We start from the raw sequence: 19505 nt of genomic DNA, 5'->3' as shown, positions 1-19505 counted from the left end.
TTTAGCAGGAGAATGAAGAGAAGCAAGACCTAATAATTACTTACAAACTTTTTTTTTATTAATAGCTTTTATCGTATTTTTTTGACAAAATACTGGAAGTCAAAGAGGTTTTTATTTTGGCCTCCGAGGTTTGGGTTACATCTTTTACAGAACTTAGTTTTAATTTATTTTTAAGCATGGAAAATATTCCTTGATTTCTTGTGCTTATAATATCTGCCCCCCAAAATGCAAGAATTGTAATTTTCAATTTTTAATTTAGTATAAGTTGCACATGGAATAAATGTTATAAAAACTTTTTTCCCTATCATTGTAATCTTTGAAAGCAACAAGAAGGAAAACAAAGCTTAACTTAAACATAATTTAGATGGAACAAGTGTCTAATAAGAACAGAACAATTAAACCAGAGCTGTTTCACAATTAAAATATCAAGTGCTGGGAACAGATGATAGCTGAATTGCTTGGACCGGCAGTAGAAATGTGACAAAGAGGCAGTTATTTATTTTATTTGATGTATATTTTATAATTCTCAGAGTTTTTAACTTAAGTTCAAGGAACAAAAATACTGACTACAATTATCTTTAAGTTTTTAATCATGGATATAATTTCTTCTTTCAGTTAAAATTCTAGATTTAAGGCAGGCTTTTAGGACGATACTGATAAACACGGTGAATTTTCATACACAAATAATGCTCCAAATAATTCTAGTGAATATGCTGCATGCTCTGAAGCTCCCCTCCCCCCAAATAAAACAAAACTGTCAGCCTGACCATTCTCATCATAGAAAGCTTCCTTTTGATTATTAAGGCTTTTTGCTTTACTTAAAAATGAATATATTTAAATTATTTAAGCCCCCTTTCTGTTTGTTTTGGCACGAGATTACCTTTATTGCCTCTCTGTGACAATGCAATGTTATTGTGTAATAAAAGGAGAGTAGATTTTTTTTTTCTGAAAGACATTAAAAAATAAAATTGCTGACTCTGTAACTAACAAAGAATCTATCAAATAGCTGGTCTGAGGTCCTTCTAAAAATTGAAAGCCAAATGGTGTCTTATCACTCGAAAAATAAAAATTGACTCCTTTTCCTTCTTACAAATAGAGAAATTTCAGCATGACTACGCTCAGGAATTACTGCAAAAATTCCTTTATGATACATTTTAGCATTCCCAAAGAAGTCCTCTGAGTATAAAGCTGGAAAAGGTTTAGTCTTAAGAATTTTTTGGACTATTCAGTAGTTGTGTCCACATAGCTGCTGGACTTTATCCTTTGCTTTTAACCACATGTGTCTTTTCCCCTGTTCAACCTGCTGTATCGTTTTATTATTGCATTTGGAAAACATCGCTAAGCATCTACTGCCCTGTGGTGTACCAATCAAAGGCTTAAGGGTCCCCTTTTATTTGAGGGGAGGGATGGAGTTATCTGTGGTTAGAGAAAGACTTTGATGCATTATGTGTAAGGAAGTCTTTGTTATTTAGTTTCTGTCTCACTAATGATTCATTTCATGTGGACTAAGCACCTATGAACCTCCAAAGTGACTTAGTGTAGTTATCGCAGAGCTGTTGCATGATTTAATTTATTTTAATTAATTATATATGTTTATAAGGAATGAAAAATCTTTTTTATTCATCCCAGTTTGTTTGTTTCCTTGATGGCAAAGTAGTGATTGACATGCAGATTTCTTTCTCATGCCCCTCCTTCCATTGCAGAGTACGACACCTCCTGAGAATTATAAATATAACCTGTGCCAAATCTTCTGCACAGGTGTCTGGAGTACAGCATGCTCAGGTGTCTCGCTGTAAGTCACTGAGAATATGGAGTAAACATCAAGAAAAAATACTCTTCTTGAAAAATTCTATGTTTTTTGGGGGCCTTCTGAATAAAACCCCCAAAGCCAGCAGCCAGTTATTAAAGATTGTGTAGCTATCTCTTGCTTTTGCTGTCTCTCACCTCTTTTATCGTTTCACCTGTACATCTGTCCATCTATTTCTCATCTCTCTATTTTTACATTTCATTATGCTATGCTTGCTCTCCCGCTCTCTTCTTTTCCTTTCCTGAAGACACATTTCTATCTGGCACAGAAAATAAACTCAGATTGCGGGTAGTTATGTTAATCTAATTCAATCCTCTGTGGGTTAGGAGTGAAATTCTAATAGTGGAGCTGTTGAGGGCTTTTTTGTTAATGGCTTGGGGATTACATTGAGTTAAAGGCTCATTTCCTAATCAAACAGAGAGGGAGAGAGTGACTCCGAATATTTATGAGTCTCCCAGCGCGAGTTAAACATTGAACTCCAAAAGCAGGATTTCAGTGCTGCAGAAAGAGTTAAAACCCCTCAGGGCTGCTGTGGAGGTGGGGGGCGGGGGGGAAAGAAACCAGTTAAGCCATCAGCATTTTCAACTGCTGTATAACTTCAGTTTGGTGAGAAAAAAATAATCATCTCACAGAGCTAAAATGGAAACTGTAGTGAGATATTTAAAACAAAGTCAAGTGATGCTTCAGAAAGGCTCTCCTTTAGCAAAGCAGGACACATGCAGTGCATGCTGTAGCCCAGTAGAAACTCCAAATAAATGCTCTTCTAAATGGGAAGAACTGGAAGGTGGGCTTCCTTTTAAATCCAGGCACTAATAATACATTTTTAATGTATTGTATTTTTGGTTCTATTTAACTCTTGGCTAACCTTTTCTTTTTTTAAAAAAAAAAAAAAAAAAAAGGTATGGGTAAATTAATATCTAAATTATTCCACTTCTTTTCAATAGACTAATGTGTCTGGTGGCTTTTTTTTTTTTCTGTCCTCCAGGTTAGCTGGAGTCTTGGGTCAAGTAGTTTAGTTGGAGAACTGGGTTCACTATCATAGGAATGATTGACCAAATTAATGTCTGATTGCTTTTGTGATGAGTTCATCATAAATGCTTGGGTAGACCCTTCTGCTGCTGAGAAAGAGCTATCCTGCCTGCAGCAAGCAGAGGACCTGTGTTGCTAAGTGGGGTGTTGTCAACTAGCTAGCAGTAGGCTTTTTTTGCTCTGAGCTTGGACTTAGAAGTTCTATCAGACTGCACAAAATTAAGGCCGTGCCATGATCATGCCCCTCTTCTGTAAAGAGGTGTCCTGAAAAGGAGTAAGGATAGAAACCTGCTGTCTTCTGACTCATATGGCCAACTCATGTCTCTGTGTTCCTCAGTTTCCCTGCCTGTAAAATGATATATGGCCGACATCAAAAGTACTCTAAGACCTACAGAGAACAACCTTGAATACACCCCAAATAGCTGGTTTGCCTATGGCATTCTGACTGCAAATCACTGACACAGGTGCATAGCTTGAAAACAAGAGGTTTTTGTGCTGGCAACAAGGAGTTACCCCACATTGCTGGGTTTGGTGGGTTTTTTGTTCTTCTTGTTGCTGTTTTGTGTTTAAATACATTTGGTACAAGCCACCAAAGAAGGTCGTCCAGTTTGGATAAGGCAAGCAGAAAGGTTAATTTACTCCTAGTAAAACCAAACAAAGTCAATGGAGATGTCCTTCACACTTGGTATTAATTTAGGCCTGGTGACTCTTGTTGAGATGAAGGTCTGGGTTTATTTTTCATAGGTGGTAAGCTCTGGCAAAAAATAAAAATCAGTTCCTGTTTGTCTCTGGAGCCATGTGTATTGGTGGTCATCCTTTATATACTGAACTTCGTGTTTTTGCTGACATGTCTATCTGGGTGCAGCACCTTGAGGTAAGAGTTGGCACCTTGCCCTAGTTGAAAAATTATTTAAAACTGCGACCTGATGTGAATGCCTGAGGCCCGTTTCTCTTTGTGCTCTGTGCCTGGACCTGCTGAGGAGAGCACCACCAGCTAGAGTGTACTTTATTAAATGCATTTGAAATACATAATAATTGTGTTCTTTCCCTCTAATAAGAGGCACCCACAGCAGATCACTTTGAGACATGAGCTTTCTGTGGCTGAGCTGAGCGCTGTATAACATTGTTTTCCTACCTTCCCCATCTTCCCATCCCACTTTCTCTTCTGTTTGACTGAGCCTTTTCTTCTCCTGCTCCGTTCTGGTGTACTCATGGCCTAAGTATAAATCTAAGTTTATACTTAGATTTTCCCTGATTAACTTTTAGACAAATTGCTCTTCCTTCTCCTTCTCCTTTTTTTTTTTTTTTTTTTTTTTTTTTTTTCATCCTTTCCAGTGCTATGCTGAATCCTATGAATGGGTTGCTGTTTACTCTGAAGGTAGTTGTATTTCAGTGCAGCTTTGCCTGGCATACATACAGATTATGAAGAACCGGGGAACTGAAAAATGATTTTCAGCTCTTCCATGAGCTACGTAAAACTCTGTTCTTGCTGTTGTCCATCTATACCATGTTTATTTAAAAGATGGTTGTATAGTGGTGTAGGAATTTCAGGGAAGCAAACACTTTTACTGTTTAAACTCGTAGAACACGGTTTACTTGCCATGTTGACTTGAAAGTAATGATATTCTTAAAGCCTTGGGATGTTTGGAAGTCTCTAGGAAAAAAAAAAAAAAGGAAAAAAGGCTGTGTCTTTAGGGGAAACTACCCTTTCTAATGGGATAAAACTTATAACTAAATCTTATTTGAATACTGGAAAGCATATGCCAAGCTACAAATCCTGAACCTCACGTGTATGAGAGGCAAGCATAAGTGGCTATTTTTATTCATTAAGGAGTCGCTGCCCTTTCCCTTCCCTCTACCATGTGAGATGCGAATGATCCTGCTCACAAGAGTTTCACGCTGCTCTCAGAATGGATTCTCTCTCTCTTCATAATTGTGTTCACCGGATCAGCAGGAAATGCACTCCAGAAGTTCTCGTTTCCCCAGCCTCCTGTGATCACCTCTTTGTACTAGGCCTGAGCAAATGACCAGGAGCCACGTACCAAAACACAGGCATGTCAGCAACATCCCTCTAAAGCTCACAGGGTCTGGAGGGTGACTTTCTGGGTGAGAAGAGAGGGTATGCCTGCCACCAGGCCTGTCAGACAGCTTTCTTTTTCTTTGCTTTACTCTCCATCCTCAGGCCTTTCTCTTTCCCCCAGGACTCCTGGGTTATTTAAATTCTCAGCTGCTATCATTGGCAGCTCTTTCTACTGCTTCCCTGTAGGTAGGAAGTTCTTCCCTGTTGCACTGAGTCCCCACAGCCTAGGATAGGGTGTTTCAACCTTTCGTTGCTGGTGACGTGAACTCATGTAGATTGCTGGAGAGCTCCTGTGAATATGATTTTTCTCAGTCCTGCTTCTTGGACCCATAATCTGTAGCCCTGACAGTGGGGCTGCTCTCAAATTAAAACCATTGGCTAATACTTTCTTTGGGTGGGGGAAAACTGCAAGGATTTTGTGAGTGAAAACAAACGCTAGGAAAGGGTTCCTTGCATCAGGATCCTCTCAATAGTCCTTCTGGGAACCTATCCCACGCCCTACTGCTTTTTAGGTAGAAAACTCTGTGAACAGCTTAAATGTATTCATGGCCAACCTTCATACCAAGCAATTTGTTTCACTGTTGTTTTTTAATTCCAGCTCTGACACAGACTCTCTGTTCAGCCTAAGGTGAGTCTCTTCACTGATGTGATGATTTGTTTTGCCCATCTTAAATGGGGTTCCTGCTTGCCCACTCTCCGTGGCCTCTGGAGAGTTGCATGATCACATCAAAACGCTTTGTGTTACTGCAGACTCATAGTACGGCCCAGTGTTTTGCTTCCTGTAGCCCTTATTCCCTTTTTCACAGTGCAAATAATCATTTTTTTTTTCCATTCATCCTGAGCTTTCTCCCTATCCCTCTTGCTCTTTTTCTGCTATATAGGATTAAACTTCAGTTTTGTGTGTAGCAGGCTCTAGCCCTGGGTCTGTAATAACTGTCCGTGCCATCTACTGCCTATGCAGCCCTCTTTGGTGAGTGCCAGCTGGTGCCCTGGGAACGCCCTGTACTCCCTGCACAGAGAAGTAGTGGGGGATAGAGAGCTGAAGGTATGGTTTCTTTGGGACAATCTATCCCATACAAAGAAATTGGATGCAAGGACACATGCTTAAAGGGCGATATATGGAGATGTTTTTGCTTAGCCGAGGTAATGGGCCATTCCTCTCTGCAACCCCCTGCTCACCTGGCCATGTTCCTTGCAGCTCTCTGGTCTCTTCTGGCACGTGGGCTCGTGTAGTGTGTGTTTAAAGGAGGATACAATTACTGGTGCTGCTGGTGTGTTTGTGAAGGGTTAAATGATGGGGGCTGGGAGCTGGGCCTTCTCCTGGGGAATAAGGACTAGCCAGAAGAATTGATTGTCTTGGCTTATTGATCCTTCAGGAAACAGCACTGAAGTGATAATGCTGTTCCTGCCACTTTGAGGCACTTTGTACCAGCAACATCCTCTGTTTACCTAGGATAGTGCAAAGGCAGAGCTGTTCTGTTGCTAACCCATCCCAGAAAAAACCCGTGCTAGACATGTGTCAAGTTTACCACTCGTCTGTCTGCTCCCAGGGAGGTGTGCGTGTGCAGGGAGGCAGCTCAGCAAGCGTTACTGCCTTATAGTGGCTAACGTGGTTGAACTCTTGGTCCTGAGCCCCGTGCTAACTTCTAGCCACCTGCATGGGCTGGTGGTGGGGTGATGAAACATCCCACGGGCTTTGCACTGAAGCTTCAAACCTGCCCTGAGAAGTCAGGCATTTCTTTCTGGCCCCAGGGTGGTAGAAGGAGAAACACTGACTTGCTACAGGAGCTGCTGGAGGAGCAATGCTTTCTGTCTGCTCAGCTACACCGATACCTGTAGATGCATGAATCAGATGTCCAAAGGGCACAGCACATGGAGTGGCAGCCTTAAGGGTCTGTAGGGTGCTTCTGTGGCTGTGGGTGGGGGGCACACGGTTTCCTGCCTGTTTCTGGGCTGTGGGACCCTCCCTTGCAGCACAGAGTGCTGGGGAAGCTCTCACAGTATTTCCCCTGAGGCACCAGTTGCAGTCAGCTTGCAAATTGGGCTTGGCTCACAGCCTTAGCTAGACCATTCTGGTGACTACAAATTTGGACTCTCACTTGCAGAAATAAAAGGGCAGCTTGCTCATCGTGCTCCATATCTCCTTTTCTCCCTGCTTTGTACTCACGTGCTTTGCACCTTTTCCATTTCTGGATGTGTTGTTGTGTTACAAGGAGGCTCAGACAGGTCTCTGCAGCTTCCCACAGCCAGGTCAGAAAGCCATGAAAGCTTGGGCCCATTTGGAGTGGATTACAGCATCTTGCAGAAAGCCAGGAGGGCCAAAAAAGCTATTGTGAAATGTTTCTTTATTAAGTCAAGCCAGCTTATATATAGAGATACGCAAATAACTTAGAGCCATTTAATTACCCTATATATCATTTCTATAGTTCATCTTCTTTGATGTTGCCAACAACTTTGCTGTACTTGATGTTTTACTTTACATCTCCACCATGTGAAAGGAATTGATGAGAAAAATTGCAGCTTTCTTTTAAAAGAAAGAAGTGTCTAGACTGAAGGTTTTAGGGAGCAACTAGAAAGCGTAAAGCCAGCTTTTTTTTTTCCTTTTTTTTTTTTTTCTTCTGTTGGTTGGTTGGGGGGATAAGAGAATATAATTATGTTTATTTTGGGACTTGATCAGTAGTTGAACATTTGAGGCTTACTGTACTGGGTTTAATATAGTATGCAACATTGTGTATTATGTAATGTAAAATTATTATCTATTACTTAATAAACCCCATGCTGTGACTGTTCCACTTTTGTTTAACTAGCTCTCAGTGTATGGCTACGAGTTGTGCTGGCAGCTTTGACTGTTGCTTCCATTTTGCCCTTGTTGTTTATATCATGACACAATCCCTTCTCTTGGGACTGCTGCATTTAGTTACGAGACCAGTTCTGTCCTAAAGACCCTACAATCTGATTCAAGACAAGAGACTACCGGGAGCAGAGTCAGTCATGAAGTCTGTGGCAATAAGAAAGTTGAGGGTAACTGAGACAGGAATTTGTGGTAATGCATTGCTGTGAGTGTGGTTGGTTTTGAATGCAGGTGGCTTTACTTACTGTGCACTCAACTAAAAGATACAAAAAAGAAAAAAAAAAAAAGTGTACCCCTTTGTCTCTGTGTAAAGTCTGACTAATTCTTTGCTTTGCAAAATTAGCACCTCCACTTTCTTAGCTAGAAGAGACCTCTGCTAGACATTCACAGTATCTCTGTACATGTATGTGTTTTCCTCTTTTTATTCTAATGCTGTAGTCATTTTCTTTCTTTTTTAATACTTCTTAGGAAGCAGACTTTGAAGAAACCAAAGGAAGTATTTTTTCATATAACACAAAATTAAACAGTGGGATTTGTTGGCCTTTGCATCATTCAGTAGCAAAGGTATGGGTGAACTCAAGAAGATATCAAGGAATTAAGGGAATACGTCGTCTTATCAGTGGAAAGTACAAATTGTGGTCTAAAGGGAACAGTCTAAGCCATAAAAGCACAGCAAGGTGAAGAGCAGGAACAACATTTTCCTTTGTTAGTGTTCCCCTAAGCATGTGCTAGTGGCTGTTATCAGAGATGAAACATGGAACTAGCTAACCTCCTAACTTCACCTGGCGTGGCTGTTCTCATGGCTCCTGTTGTGAGTAGAACCGGTGTTGTCACTCAGTGCCGGCCTCTGAACTATTTATGTTGATGCCACATTAAAAACATGCAGCATTTATATTTTGTTTACACTGGTTTTCTGCTGTTACAGGCCACATTCCCAAAGCTGTGGAAGTTTCTGGGGTAGATAAGCCACCATGAAAGTAGCAGTGAATACGAGAATGCAGTCAGGGAGTGAGGCTCGGCTCAGCACAAATGATGCTTCCTGACTTTATCCTTTTTGACCAGTGGCTGGGTGCCTTTTGCAGTGGAATTTGCAGGGCAGAGAAAGGCGCAAAGGAAAAGAGGAAATGGATTAGAGGATGTGTAAAACCAGATGATGCAGAAGCTGTGAGCTTGTTTCGAAGTGTAACATCCTCTGCTCTGCACTGCATAGGGCTGCAGAAGGTTTAGTCACCTAATGGGCTTTGGTTTGGTGGTGTGTTGAGTCAGAAGAGCATTGCATTGCTGTGTCGCCTGGTGGAGAAGATGTGTTGAATTAAATGGGAACTATACTATAACATCCAACAGTTTATTTGAATTCTGATGCTTGTTCCATGCAACTACAGCAATGCTTCCAGCTTCATCTTTCCTATCTGTGAGTGAGGGGATGTGGTGGGCCTGCAGTACTTTCCTTATGCAGTGGAACATCTTCCTGCATGTTCCCAAAGCTCTTGATTACCTGACAGAGGAGGCATTTGGGCAAACACAACATTTTTTGCTTATAAATTGAGGATCCAGTGCAAAAAAAGAGAAGAGGTTCACAAACTTCTGTGCACTCGTTGGTTACATGGAGCAGCCTGTTGCTTGCCCAATGCCTACCTTGTGAGCCCAGAGCACTGAAAACGTGCCCTACTGTCATCTGAAAGTTGTAGTTTCATGTTTTGGCTCTTTCCTCCCCCCCCCCCCCCCCACCTCCCAAGATTTCATGGGCCTTCTCCAATGCAGCCGTCTGTAAACCTGTATAAAGTTGGAAGCTGTGTCGTGTTGTAGTTTTGCTGTAGTTTTGTAGGATGTCTTCAGTAAAACATGAATCTGTGCTTTGGGGCTTCTGAGCAAATTTCTCTTTCACAGCCCAGAATTCACCTCTGTAGTGAGAGGGCAGCTCTGTGTTACTTTTTGGGAGCTAGAGGAGGCCAGGCAACAGTGCCTCCTGTCTTGGTTCAAATGTTGATTGTTTTTTACATGTTTCTGCTATACTTTGCACTGGTAGGTACTGACCCACGTTGGAATTAAACCCAAATCTCTTACACTGAAGTCCTGATAACTACTGAGACCTGAAAAACTCATGGCAAGCCTGGACTGGCGGGGATTTATGCTAGCTGTAGCTCTCCAACCCAGCCAGAAATATTCCCAATTTTCCTTTTTTTTTTTTTTGAGCCCATCAATAATGTGGGACAATTATGTGACTATAGGCTGATATTGTACAAAAATATGTTTGCACCATTTACTATTTAAAAGTCAAGCCAAGCAGGAATTTATGCTGCTGGTTTCCCATTCATCTGGGAACTGCTGCAACTTCGGTAAAGGCACGTTTCTGCGGAGAGAGGGCTCGAGCTGCTAATTTGACTGTAGGAGTTTATTTCTGGAATGCAGCAGTGTTTCACCAACGGAGCAGCTGTCCTGGAAACACTTACCACACGGGGTCATTTTCTTCTCTGTGTGTAATCGACAAAGCCACCCCACTTAATCTGAATCCTTTTAAGTCTCCTTAACTAGACCACAGGGAGTGCAAAGAGGTCTGCAGAACTCTGACCTCCTTCACTTCCTTCTCCTATCATTAGGGAAGAAAAAATACTCCCTGCTTAAATGTCCCTTAAAGGAGAAGCCTGTAATCTTTTCTGAGTATGGAAAGCTGTTTCTGTCAGTAATGTGCTACTGATTTGGGGGAAGTGGTGGTCCTGTATTTTCTACAGATATTTTGTGACAGTAGCTCTACCTCTTCTAAGCTTCCCAGCTGTTCTGGGATGTAGAATCACAGCAGTCAGAAATGGAAAAAGCTTCTTAGCTTTCAGTCCTTTTTCTTCTGTCTGATTTGCTTTGCTTGCACAACTTTCTTCCATGCCGTGCTGGGGTGACAGTTCTACAGCTTGAGCCCTTCTGTTACCACAGAATTTTTACTGGTTACTCAATTTAAATTCTGTCTTAATTTCTTCGCTTTTTTTTTTTTTTTTTCTTTCTCTCTAGTTTCCTCTTGAGTTTCTTTCCTCGCTGTTTCCACTCTTCAGTACTCTTTGAACTTGAGTCCTATCTCTAAATCCTCCTTACCGCAACAAAACTCAATGTTTTGACCCCTGCTAGCACTTTGCATCAGTCTCTTGCACTGCTCTGTAACTTTTGTTGCCTTTCTGTTTGAAAGGTTTTGTGCTTTGAGTTTTGTGGTTCCTTTCTGTGTCTTAAACCTGTCTTCTAGGCCAGGGTGCAAGGCTAGACACAGGTAGCAGTTCTTTATGGGGAGCAGGACATTCTCTCTCAAGCTTGGAGAAGACCTTTTTCCAGAGGCTGCCATGTGGCAAGTCCTCACCTGTGGTCTGGGCCAGCCTCTCTGCAGCCATGGTGGGTGCATCAATAAAGCTCTGCAATGGAAGTCTGCATCTGCCAGGATTCAGGGACTGCTTCTTCAGTCAGGTACTTGAAACTGAGAACACATATTACCCCTATAGCTGCTGTCTCCTCTTCCCCCAGGCTATGCTAGTGTAGTTTTTCAAATGAGTAAGTGTGACTGGGGCTTCCTAAAAAATTAACCATGTCATGAAAGATTTTTTCCCCTACCATCAGTTGTTCTGCAAGTGATTAAAAAAGAGACACCTCGCTGTATTCAACTAGAATATTTAGCATATTTAAGAATTTAATTTCAGAGTAAGGAAACTCTAGAAAAATATTCAGTGGATTCAGTGTTTTTCTTTTGTAATTTCTTCTCCCTTTCCAGGTGAGTGATGGGGTGAACATAATTAGTCCTCGGTCACCATTATAGAAAAGTAGAATCTGGAAAGGTGATTGTGATCCATTTGGAGAAAAGGCACTATAAATTTTACAAAGAGGCTAGAGGCAGTAAGTTGTAGTAGGAAAGTGAGCCTTGCTAGCATTGTTTTAGAAGCTGAAGTTTGAGAGAGGTTGCGGAAAGGAGAGGTGAGCGGTTTTTGAGAACATCCTGGTATGACAAACCAGAGGGCTAGTTGGAGAACAGCAGTGTGTGGGTTTAAGAGGCCTTCAATAGGCAGTACATTGCAACTTAATAGAGGAAAATACAGAAATATTATCACCGTACTATGACAGTATCTTCCAATGGAACATGGCTATAGTCACTTGAAATTGAAGGATAGATTTGTTTTAGCTGTTGAAACTAGATCAGTGTCTGGTTAGCCAAAGTATATGAAGCTCGAAGAGAAAATATTTCCTCTCCTGTTTACAAGCATGTGTCACAGCAGAGTCCATAGCTTGACTTCAGGCTTCCAATGCCCCCATATTAAAAATGCATATTGTAACAGTAAAGGCAAACATGGACAGCATAGCAGTGGTGTTCGCTGTTTGAGAGGCAGCTCTCTTCCCTCATTTTGTAACCCTGATGTGGTAGATTTATACAATGTATTTTTCCTATATACAGTTTACTCTATGAAGCTTGAATAAAATTTTAAAATAAAGCAGGTCTTAAATAAAATAAAAATCAAGACATTAATAGATTTAAATGGCCACTTTGTTTATTATAATGTATAAGGAATTGCTTTATAAAAACCATTTGTAATTCTTCTTTGTTGAAGCTTATAGGGAACCAAAAAGTTCTGGATAATACAACACAAACACTTCTTAGTGAACTGTTTCAACAGACCAAAGCAGTATTTGTATATGTTTGTATTTGTATATGTTTGTCTTGCTTTCTACAACTCTTAAAGAATCAAAAGGAATCTAAACAGAGTTTAAGGTAGACCCACACTGCTTTGGTGCTGTAGCTCCTGTAGTGATCTGTTAGCTTCCCAACATCAACATCTAGAGAGACACACAGCCTTGATTTAAAGACATTGTGATAGATTATCCAGAATGCCTCTTGACATGTCCCAGTGGCCAATTCCTGCCATTTAAAAATGAAAACATGCTCTTTATTGCAAAGTGGAATTTGTCCAGTTCTGGATACTAGGAATGCTCTTGTCTTACATCCTTTTAAAGCTAGATTAAAGAACTCTACTATTAATTTTTCCCCCCACTTACAATTAGATCAGGTCACTCTTTAGCCTATTCTTAGAATTAAATTTATTATGCTTCTCAGATCTCTCACTGGATAGACTTTGTTTCTAGCAAGTACTGGGCTGACAGCATCATGCTTTTCAATTCAGTAATTATGTCTTTCAGTCTCATTCTGTCTCAACCATGTCATCATTTACCGGCACAAAAATGGAAATTTTAAAAGAAAAATACCCCAAACATAAGTAAAGTATGTATCTGATGTTACAGCAGCTGTACATTAGCAATGTGGATGCCGTATGTCATGTACACCTGGGTTTACAGTAATCTGTCTTGTGTTCAGTTTGAATTAAACTAACCTTCTTGCATTTTTAATTCAGATCATCTCCTCAGTCTGAGCTATACATTCATGTGTGTCAACTGGTGGGAACAAATTATTGTCCTACTATAGCTGGCATTGGTGTAGGCTCACCTTGAGTACTGTGGTCTTGAGTACAGTTTGGGGTTACACAATAAAAGGACATAAAAGAATATATTAGAATGTGCCTGAAGGAGGGTCAATGAAGATGGTGAAAGAACTAGAGGGTGTAACTTATGAGTAGAGTTTCTTGGTTTCTTCAGCTTGGAGGAGACTAAGGGGTGACCTTACTGCTGTGTACAACCCCTCACAAGGGGGATCTGAAGCTGATCTCTTCTCTCTGGTGACCACTGATAAGATCAGAGCATCACAGAATGGTTAGGGTTGGCAGGGACCTCTGGAGGTCATCTGGTCCAATCCCTTCCTCAAGCCAGGACACCCAGAGCAGGTTTCCCAGGACCACATCCAGGTGGCTTTTGAAGATCCCCAAGAAGGGGAGACTCCACAGCCTACCTGGGCAACCTGTGCCAGAGCTTCATCACCTGTGTAGCACTGAAGTGCTTCCTGATGTTCAGAGGGAGCTTTCTGTGTTCCAGTTTGTGCCCATTGCCTCTTGTCTTAGCACTGGGCACCCCTAGAAAGAGCCTGACTCTGTTCTCTGTGCACCCTCTCTTCAGCTATTTATAGACATTGATGGGAGCTCCCTGAGCCTCCCCTTCTCCAGGATGAACAGTCCTAACTCTCTCAGCCTCTCCTCACAGCAGAGATGCTCCATTCCATTCAGCATCTTGGTAGTCCTGCATTGGACTATCTCCAGTACATCTGTGTCTTTCATGTACTGGGTGGTCCAGAACTGGATGCAGCAGTCCAGATGTGGCCTCACCAGTGCTGTGGAGAGGGGAAGGATCACCTCACCTGACCTGCTGGCACTACTTTGCTTAATGCAATACTGCATATGGGGAAGCTCAGATTGGATATTAGGAAAAAAAAATCTTCACTGAGAGGGTGGCAGGCACTGGAACAAGCTTCTCGTGGAAGTCATCACAGCCCCATGCCTGTCGGTGTCCAAGAATTGTGTTTGGACAACAGTCTTAGATATATGATTTAGCTCTTAGGTTGCCCTGTGTGGAGTCAGGCATTGGACTCAAAGTTTCTTATGTGTCCCCTCTAATTCAGGATATTCCATGATTTTAAGGGACACAGGACAAATGTGGGAATGAGGGGGGTGGGAAGGACAGTGGGATGTCCTCTGTCAGCACCAGATGTGGATTAAAGCATAGATGCAGCCTATGTAGAGAGACTCTTTTTTTTTTTTTTTTTTTTTTTTTTTTCCCCCCTACAATCTGATTTGTAAGAGCCAAACTCCTAAAGGAGAAAAACAGGCAAGGAGAACAAAGTTTTATGCTCTTTGAATGTAACACACGTGTTATCTTCATGAAACTAAAGGGATATCTACACTTCTGCAGAGGGGAGAAGAGATGTGGTTCTTTGCTTGGTAATTTCCAGATGAAAATGTTATATTAAAATCTCCCAGAGAAAAAAACTCAGTATGCCCTAAGAGACTTTGGCCTTTGCCCATACTGCATGTGGCAGAATGTAGTTGTGTTGCTCCAGGACGAATATGGGGAATAAATCCTGGGTTGAGTACTGCTATGTTCATACTTGCTCCTTTTGCACAGGAATGGTTGTTAAGAACTGAATTACTATTTCGAGCAAGTTGTGCTCTGAAAGAGAATGAGTTCATGTAAGATCAGAACTAGCAGTCCATTGTTAGGCACATGAGAGGGTGAATCCGGGTTTGCTTCTGTCTTTCAGGATTTTAGAATATTTGATTATTTCTTCTGTTGACTGCCCCAACCTGCCTACTATAATGCAATGAGAAGGCCACCTCCTTTCATCCACCTTTGCTAGGATATTAGGCTACTTAAAATCAGACCCTGTGAATGAATCTCTTTTTTTTCCAAATTAGTGTTGCTGTCAGAGAGCAGCTGTAAATGCTTTTACAAAGAATTCCAGTACCACTTGGTAGATAAGTTGAATTGTTAATATGCTCACTGTAGCCATATCCCTTAAAAGAAAATATTTGGATTATGAAATCAAGGTAACAGGGCTTTGAGCATCAGGAATTGCAACTGCTGGGGTGAAATATGCTTTTCTTTGTACTTTCTCTGAATAATGTGATTGTTTGTGATACAGCCAGTTTAAGACTTATGGAAATAGCTTCTCAGCTGGTGTAAACCGGCACAGCTGTGGTGAAACCAACAAGCTCTGCTTGTGTATACCACATTACAACTTGGCCCTTGATGTCCATAGGTAGATGTTTCCTTGCTTTTAAGTGGTCATGTTTTGTACGTGCTGTGGGTAAATACAGGGTTGTCAGCAAACTAATGCAACCCTAAGCATGTTTCTGACACAGGATTTTCCTTTCAGGCTGTACTTACTTGAGGGAAACACTCCTCAGGTAAGTGGAACATATTGGAGAATTGAGTGAAAGAGTGAAGGGGAATGGTGGTGCCTGGCAAGTCCAATCTGAGTTGACATTACAGCACCTCAGACCAAGGCGAAAAAGTGGGCAGGTCACAAATGTTGGCCTTTGCGTGAGACTTGACAGTGTTGTACGGAGGCAGGACATCATGAAGCAATGATGTAGTGTTCCTGCTTTGTACCACTCTGGAGAGAGACTTTCAGCTCTGGGCACTAGAAGCAAAAAAATGCAGAGAAAACTTGGAAGGTAGTAAGAGAAGAACAACAAAAATGATGACAGAGCTGGAGGGATTGTTTTTATGAGGGAAGATCAAAAGAACTAAATATGTGGAGCTTGGCTAAGTGATGACTAAGAAGGGAACATGAAAACTAGCTACAACTGTTTGAAGGATATAAACACTAGAGGTGAGCAAACAGCAGGGAGAAATAGTCTATGAATTTGAAAGTCATTTTCAGTTCAACCATGTTTCCACCCTTTAGTGCTCACTTTCTGTTAAGACTTGTACTTTACTGAAAGCATTTTCAGGGAAAAGCACACTTGAGTAGTTCAAATGCTTGTATCTACAAGGGAGTTCTGAAATGTAAGTTCAAGCTTAAAATGTGAAATTTGCTTTACCTTGCATAAGTCACCTAATGCTAATCAACAATATGCAAATTTCCTGTATCGCAGGGCAAATACATGGGATGAAACCTATACTTTCAGTTTTACATGGTACCTGTGTCCTTCCCTGATGGATTTACTTAGTTAACTGAGCAATGCAGGATAGGTTCCAGCTGTCTTGTATCAGCTTTGCACAAAAAGGTGAGGCATTTGCTCTTGTTGATAGTCTGTATTTTATAAGTGGTATGATTTGCATGTTGATCTGTTGCGGGAGGTATTTTTTTTTTTGACAGTGGTTAGAAGTGACTAGAGCACAAAATGTGTGTTACATATATGAGGGTCCTTGGTGCAGTGCTGTGCAGATGTGCTCGTGCACTGCAAGGGAGGTTTTCTGTAACTTGTTTGTGGGCAATTCATAAGCCTGGAAAGGTGAATTTAGCTTCTGTGACCCCCATGGATAGTTAGCGCAATTGAAGTAAGAGGAGTTTTAAGAAAATGTTGTATTAATGGTGAAATTTTCTCCTTCTGGAGGTCTATTTGTCATTTAAAGCACTTGGGCAAAGCAATGGAAGCAGGTGCTGGGCAAGCCTCAGGTGAACTGACTAATTTGGTAAGTCATTTTCAACTTTGGTGATTTGTGAATTCAGGCATTAAATTCTGTGTTAATACTCATCAATAGACTTGTCTACGCATCTTTCCCTGTTAATGCAGGATTGATGCGTGCTGCTCAGCAAATGACAAGAAATATACGGTCAGCTGTGTAGACACACTCTTTAAGGAAATGCCTCTCTGGAAATGACTGTGTGTATGTACGCATGCATCAATCCATACTGTACACAGAAACTACAGGCATTGACCTATGCAAACACACACCAAATTATCGCTTCCTATAAACAAATTAGCATGCTTTAAAAGGTGAAAAGCTCTATAAAATTGTCTGCCCTGTTGTTTATGGCATGAGCAGAGGATGCACTACATTACAGAGGAGCTCACATTTCTCTCTTCTCCCCCCACCCCTCTCTAAATGGACGTGTGCTCCGTCCGTTTCACCATTGTTCCTGCCAGCCCGATCCCAGCAGGGGTTCCCTAATTAGCAATCTCTTCATTTCCAATCAAAGCACAAAGCGGCCCCAAAAGCCTCTCTTTATGAGGGAGCTGAGCGGTGGCTGGGGACGTGGAGTGGGATAATTGCCTTCGCCACTGGCAGCAGTAAGCAGCCTGGCTAATTCATTATTGTAATAACTTTGCTTGTCCTTGGGGAGGGGGGGCTAGGGTGAGGAGGACTGAGCCTGGCGGTGCTAGCTGAGGACAGGGGGAAGGGGGAATCCAGCCAGGATTGAGGTAGAAGGTGGGGACAATTGGCAGGAAAGGAGAAACTATTTGAGATTATTTTTTTTTGCCCTCTGTCCCCCCTAAATACTTTGAGGAGGATGTTAATTTATGGCATGGCAGACACTGCTCCCTCAGCAGGACTGCCAAGGGCACCCTTCTGCTCTGCCCTTGCATTCACAGAGGGGGCATCCTGCAAAGGCACATAACGTGGTCCCAGGAATGCCGGGGAGGCTGAGGCTTGGGGGGTGAGGAGGGCTCAGGGGTTGTCTCTCTTTCTGAGTAGGAAGAGTAGAGGCCGCAGCCTTGAGATAAGGTTGAATGATTCAGCTGCCCACACCCAGCAGTCTGTGGCATTCGGTGATGTGCAAGAAGTCACGAGTCCTTGCGAGGAGTCTGCTGTGCTGTGTTTATTCCACACAAACAGGAGTTTACAAATCTGTGGCAGAGTTTTCTTCCTATCTGTTGTCTCTTTAAAATACCTTTAATCACTTATCTACCTTCGTGTGGGCTGTAGCTTTGACTTCACTGGGGCACTGTTGGCTTCCAGTAGCAACCAAGGCTCTGCCCTTGTGAACAGACCACTAGGCTGAGATGCAAACAGCTGCTAGGAGCTGCTAAAGGGAATAGGCAGAGGTGATGATTGCTTATTACATTCAAGTAATCAGGAAATATCTGTGGTGTGGCCCAGTAAGCTGTTTAGGTTGGTTGTTTTTTTGAAATAGGTATGTGTTTGAAGTAGGTAAGACCAGCCATATATTTCTGGACCCGCTGCTGGTTCTTCTTTTTTTTTTTTTTTTTTTTTTAGTTCTTCTTCGTCCTCATCTCAAATTGGTGTGGCAAGGTCTTGGCTACACTAATTGACTGATAGGACAGCTCCTTTTCCAGATCACTTTGAGCTGTTACTGCTGTGTACATTCACTGAGCTCATCACTCTGCTACTGTCACCATTCACGTTCCTGCAGTGAGATAGCTGGTGATGTAGTTATGCATTTTACTGCCAAAGTTGTGGTGTTTTTTTCAGTGAAAATTATTATTTCTGACATGAAGTAAAGCAAAAGAACCAGTGGCATCAAAGTGCAAGTGTCAAACATACAGCTTTGAATGTGGCAGGAGCAGTTTCCCATTAAACTACAGCACTGTATTAATAAACACCCCATTCTGGAGCTATTTGTGGTGCAGTGGTGTTATGGAGAGGCACATAGAGCAAGTCCTCAGCATGATGTGCATTTTGAAAATTTCCCAAAGAATTTTTAGCTGTCTAAGATGCAAAATGCTTTCAGGGAGACAGATGCTTCTGGGGTAGTTGTCTGAGATGCTGGAGGCTTAATAGATGCTTGCAGAAGAACTTATAGTTGATTCCTGTGACCTAATTCCTGTGGCCAGTGCTGTTTTCGTGTCTCCCTTGTGCTAGTTGCTGTCTGACGGGCTACTCCACCTCTCAGCCAGACATTCACCCTCTTGGAGTCTGTGCTGCCTGCGGCCAAATGAATATCAGCTCAGCTGACAAGCAAGAATGAACTTCCTCTGCCCTGTACCAATGTGCATGAGCAGTCCAGAGTGGTGATGCTGAAGTCCCAGGAGAAAATGTCTTTATCATTATTTTATTATTTTCATGATCAGTGGTGTAGCCTTGGTTAAGTTGTGCTGCTTGCTGTCTAATGTAAGTGCTGTACAGGGGGAAAGGTTCAGATGGGCCTGTGAGTGAGCACAACAACTATCAGGGGATTTCAGTCACTTGCTCTATGTCCTGCTCCTGGATCCCTTCTAAGGGTCATTGTAGCAGTGATGGGGGAGTTGTACCTCTCACAGCTTGTCTACTTCATGTGCTGTTACTGCTGTAACTCATTGGGTTGAGGTGAGCTCCTACGTAAACCTGTCTGATAAAAATGGTACATCCCCATTTGTACATCTGTGAGATTCTCAGTTGTGTGGTATGTCCTACACTTGCTTTGCGTTTTTTTGCTCCAGCCCTTG

General features: G+C 41.9%; 1 protein-coding gene across 2 annotated transcripts in view; it reads left to right on the top strand.

The window, feature by feature from the left end:
- ESRRB (estrogen related receptor beta) overlaps nucleotides 1-19505 on the top strand; it is a 128804-nt gene that overhangs the window by 957 nt on the left and 108342 nt on the right. The gene's annotated exons all lie outside the window — the stretch shown is intronic.

This window comes from Netta rufina (assembly GCF_964035555.1).
Source record: "Netta rufina genome assembly, chromosome: 5".
Classification (NCBI taxonomy): Eukaryota; Metazoa; Chordata; class Aves; order Anseriformes; family Anatidae; genus Netta; species Netta rufina.
Note: the sequence above shows the minus strand (reverse complement) of the source record. Positions and strands in the feature narration are given on the sequence as shown.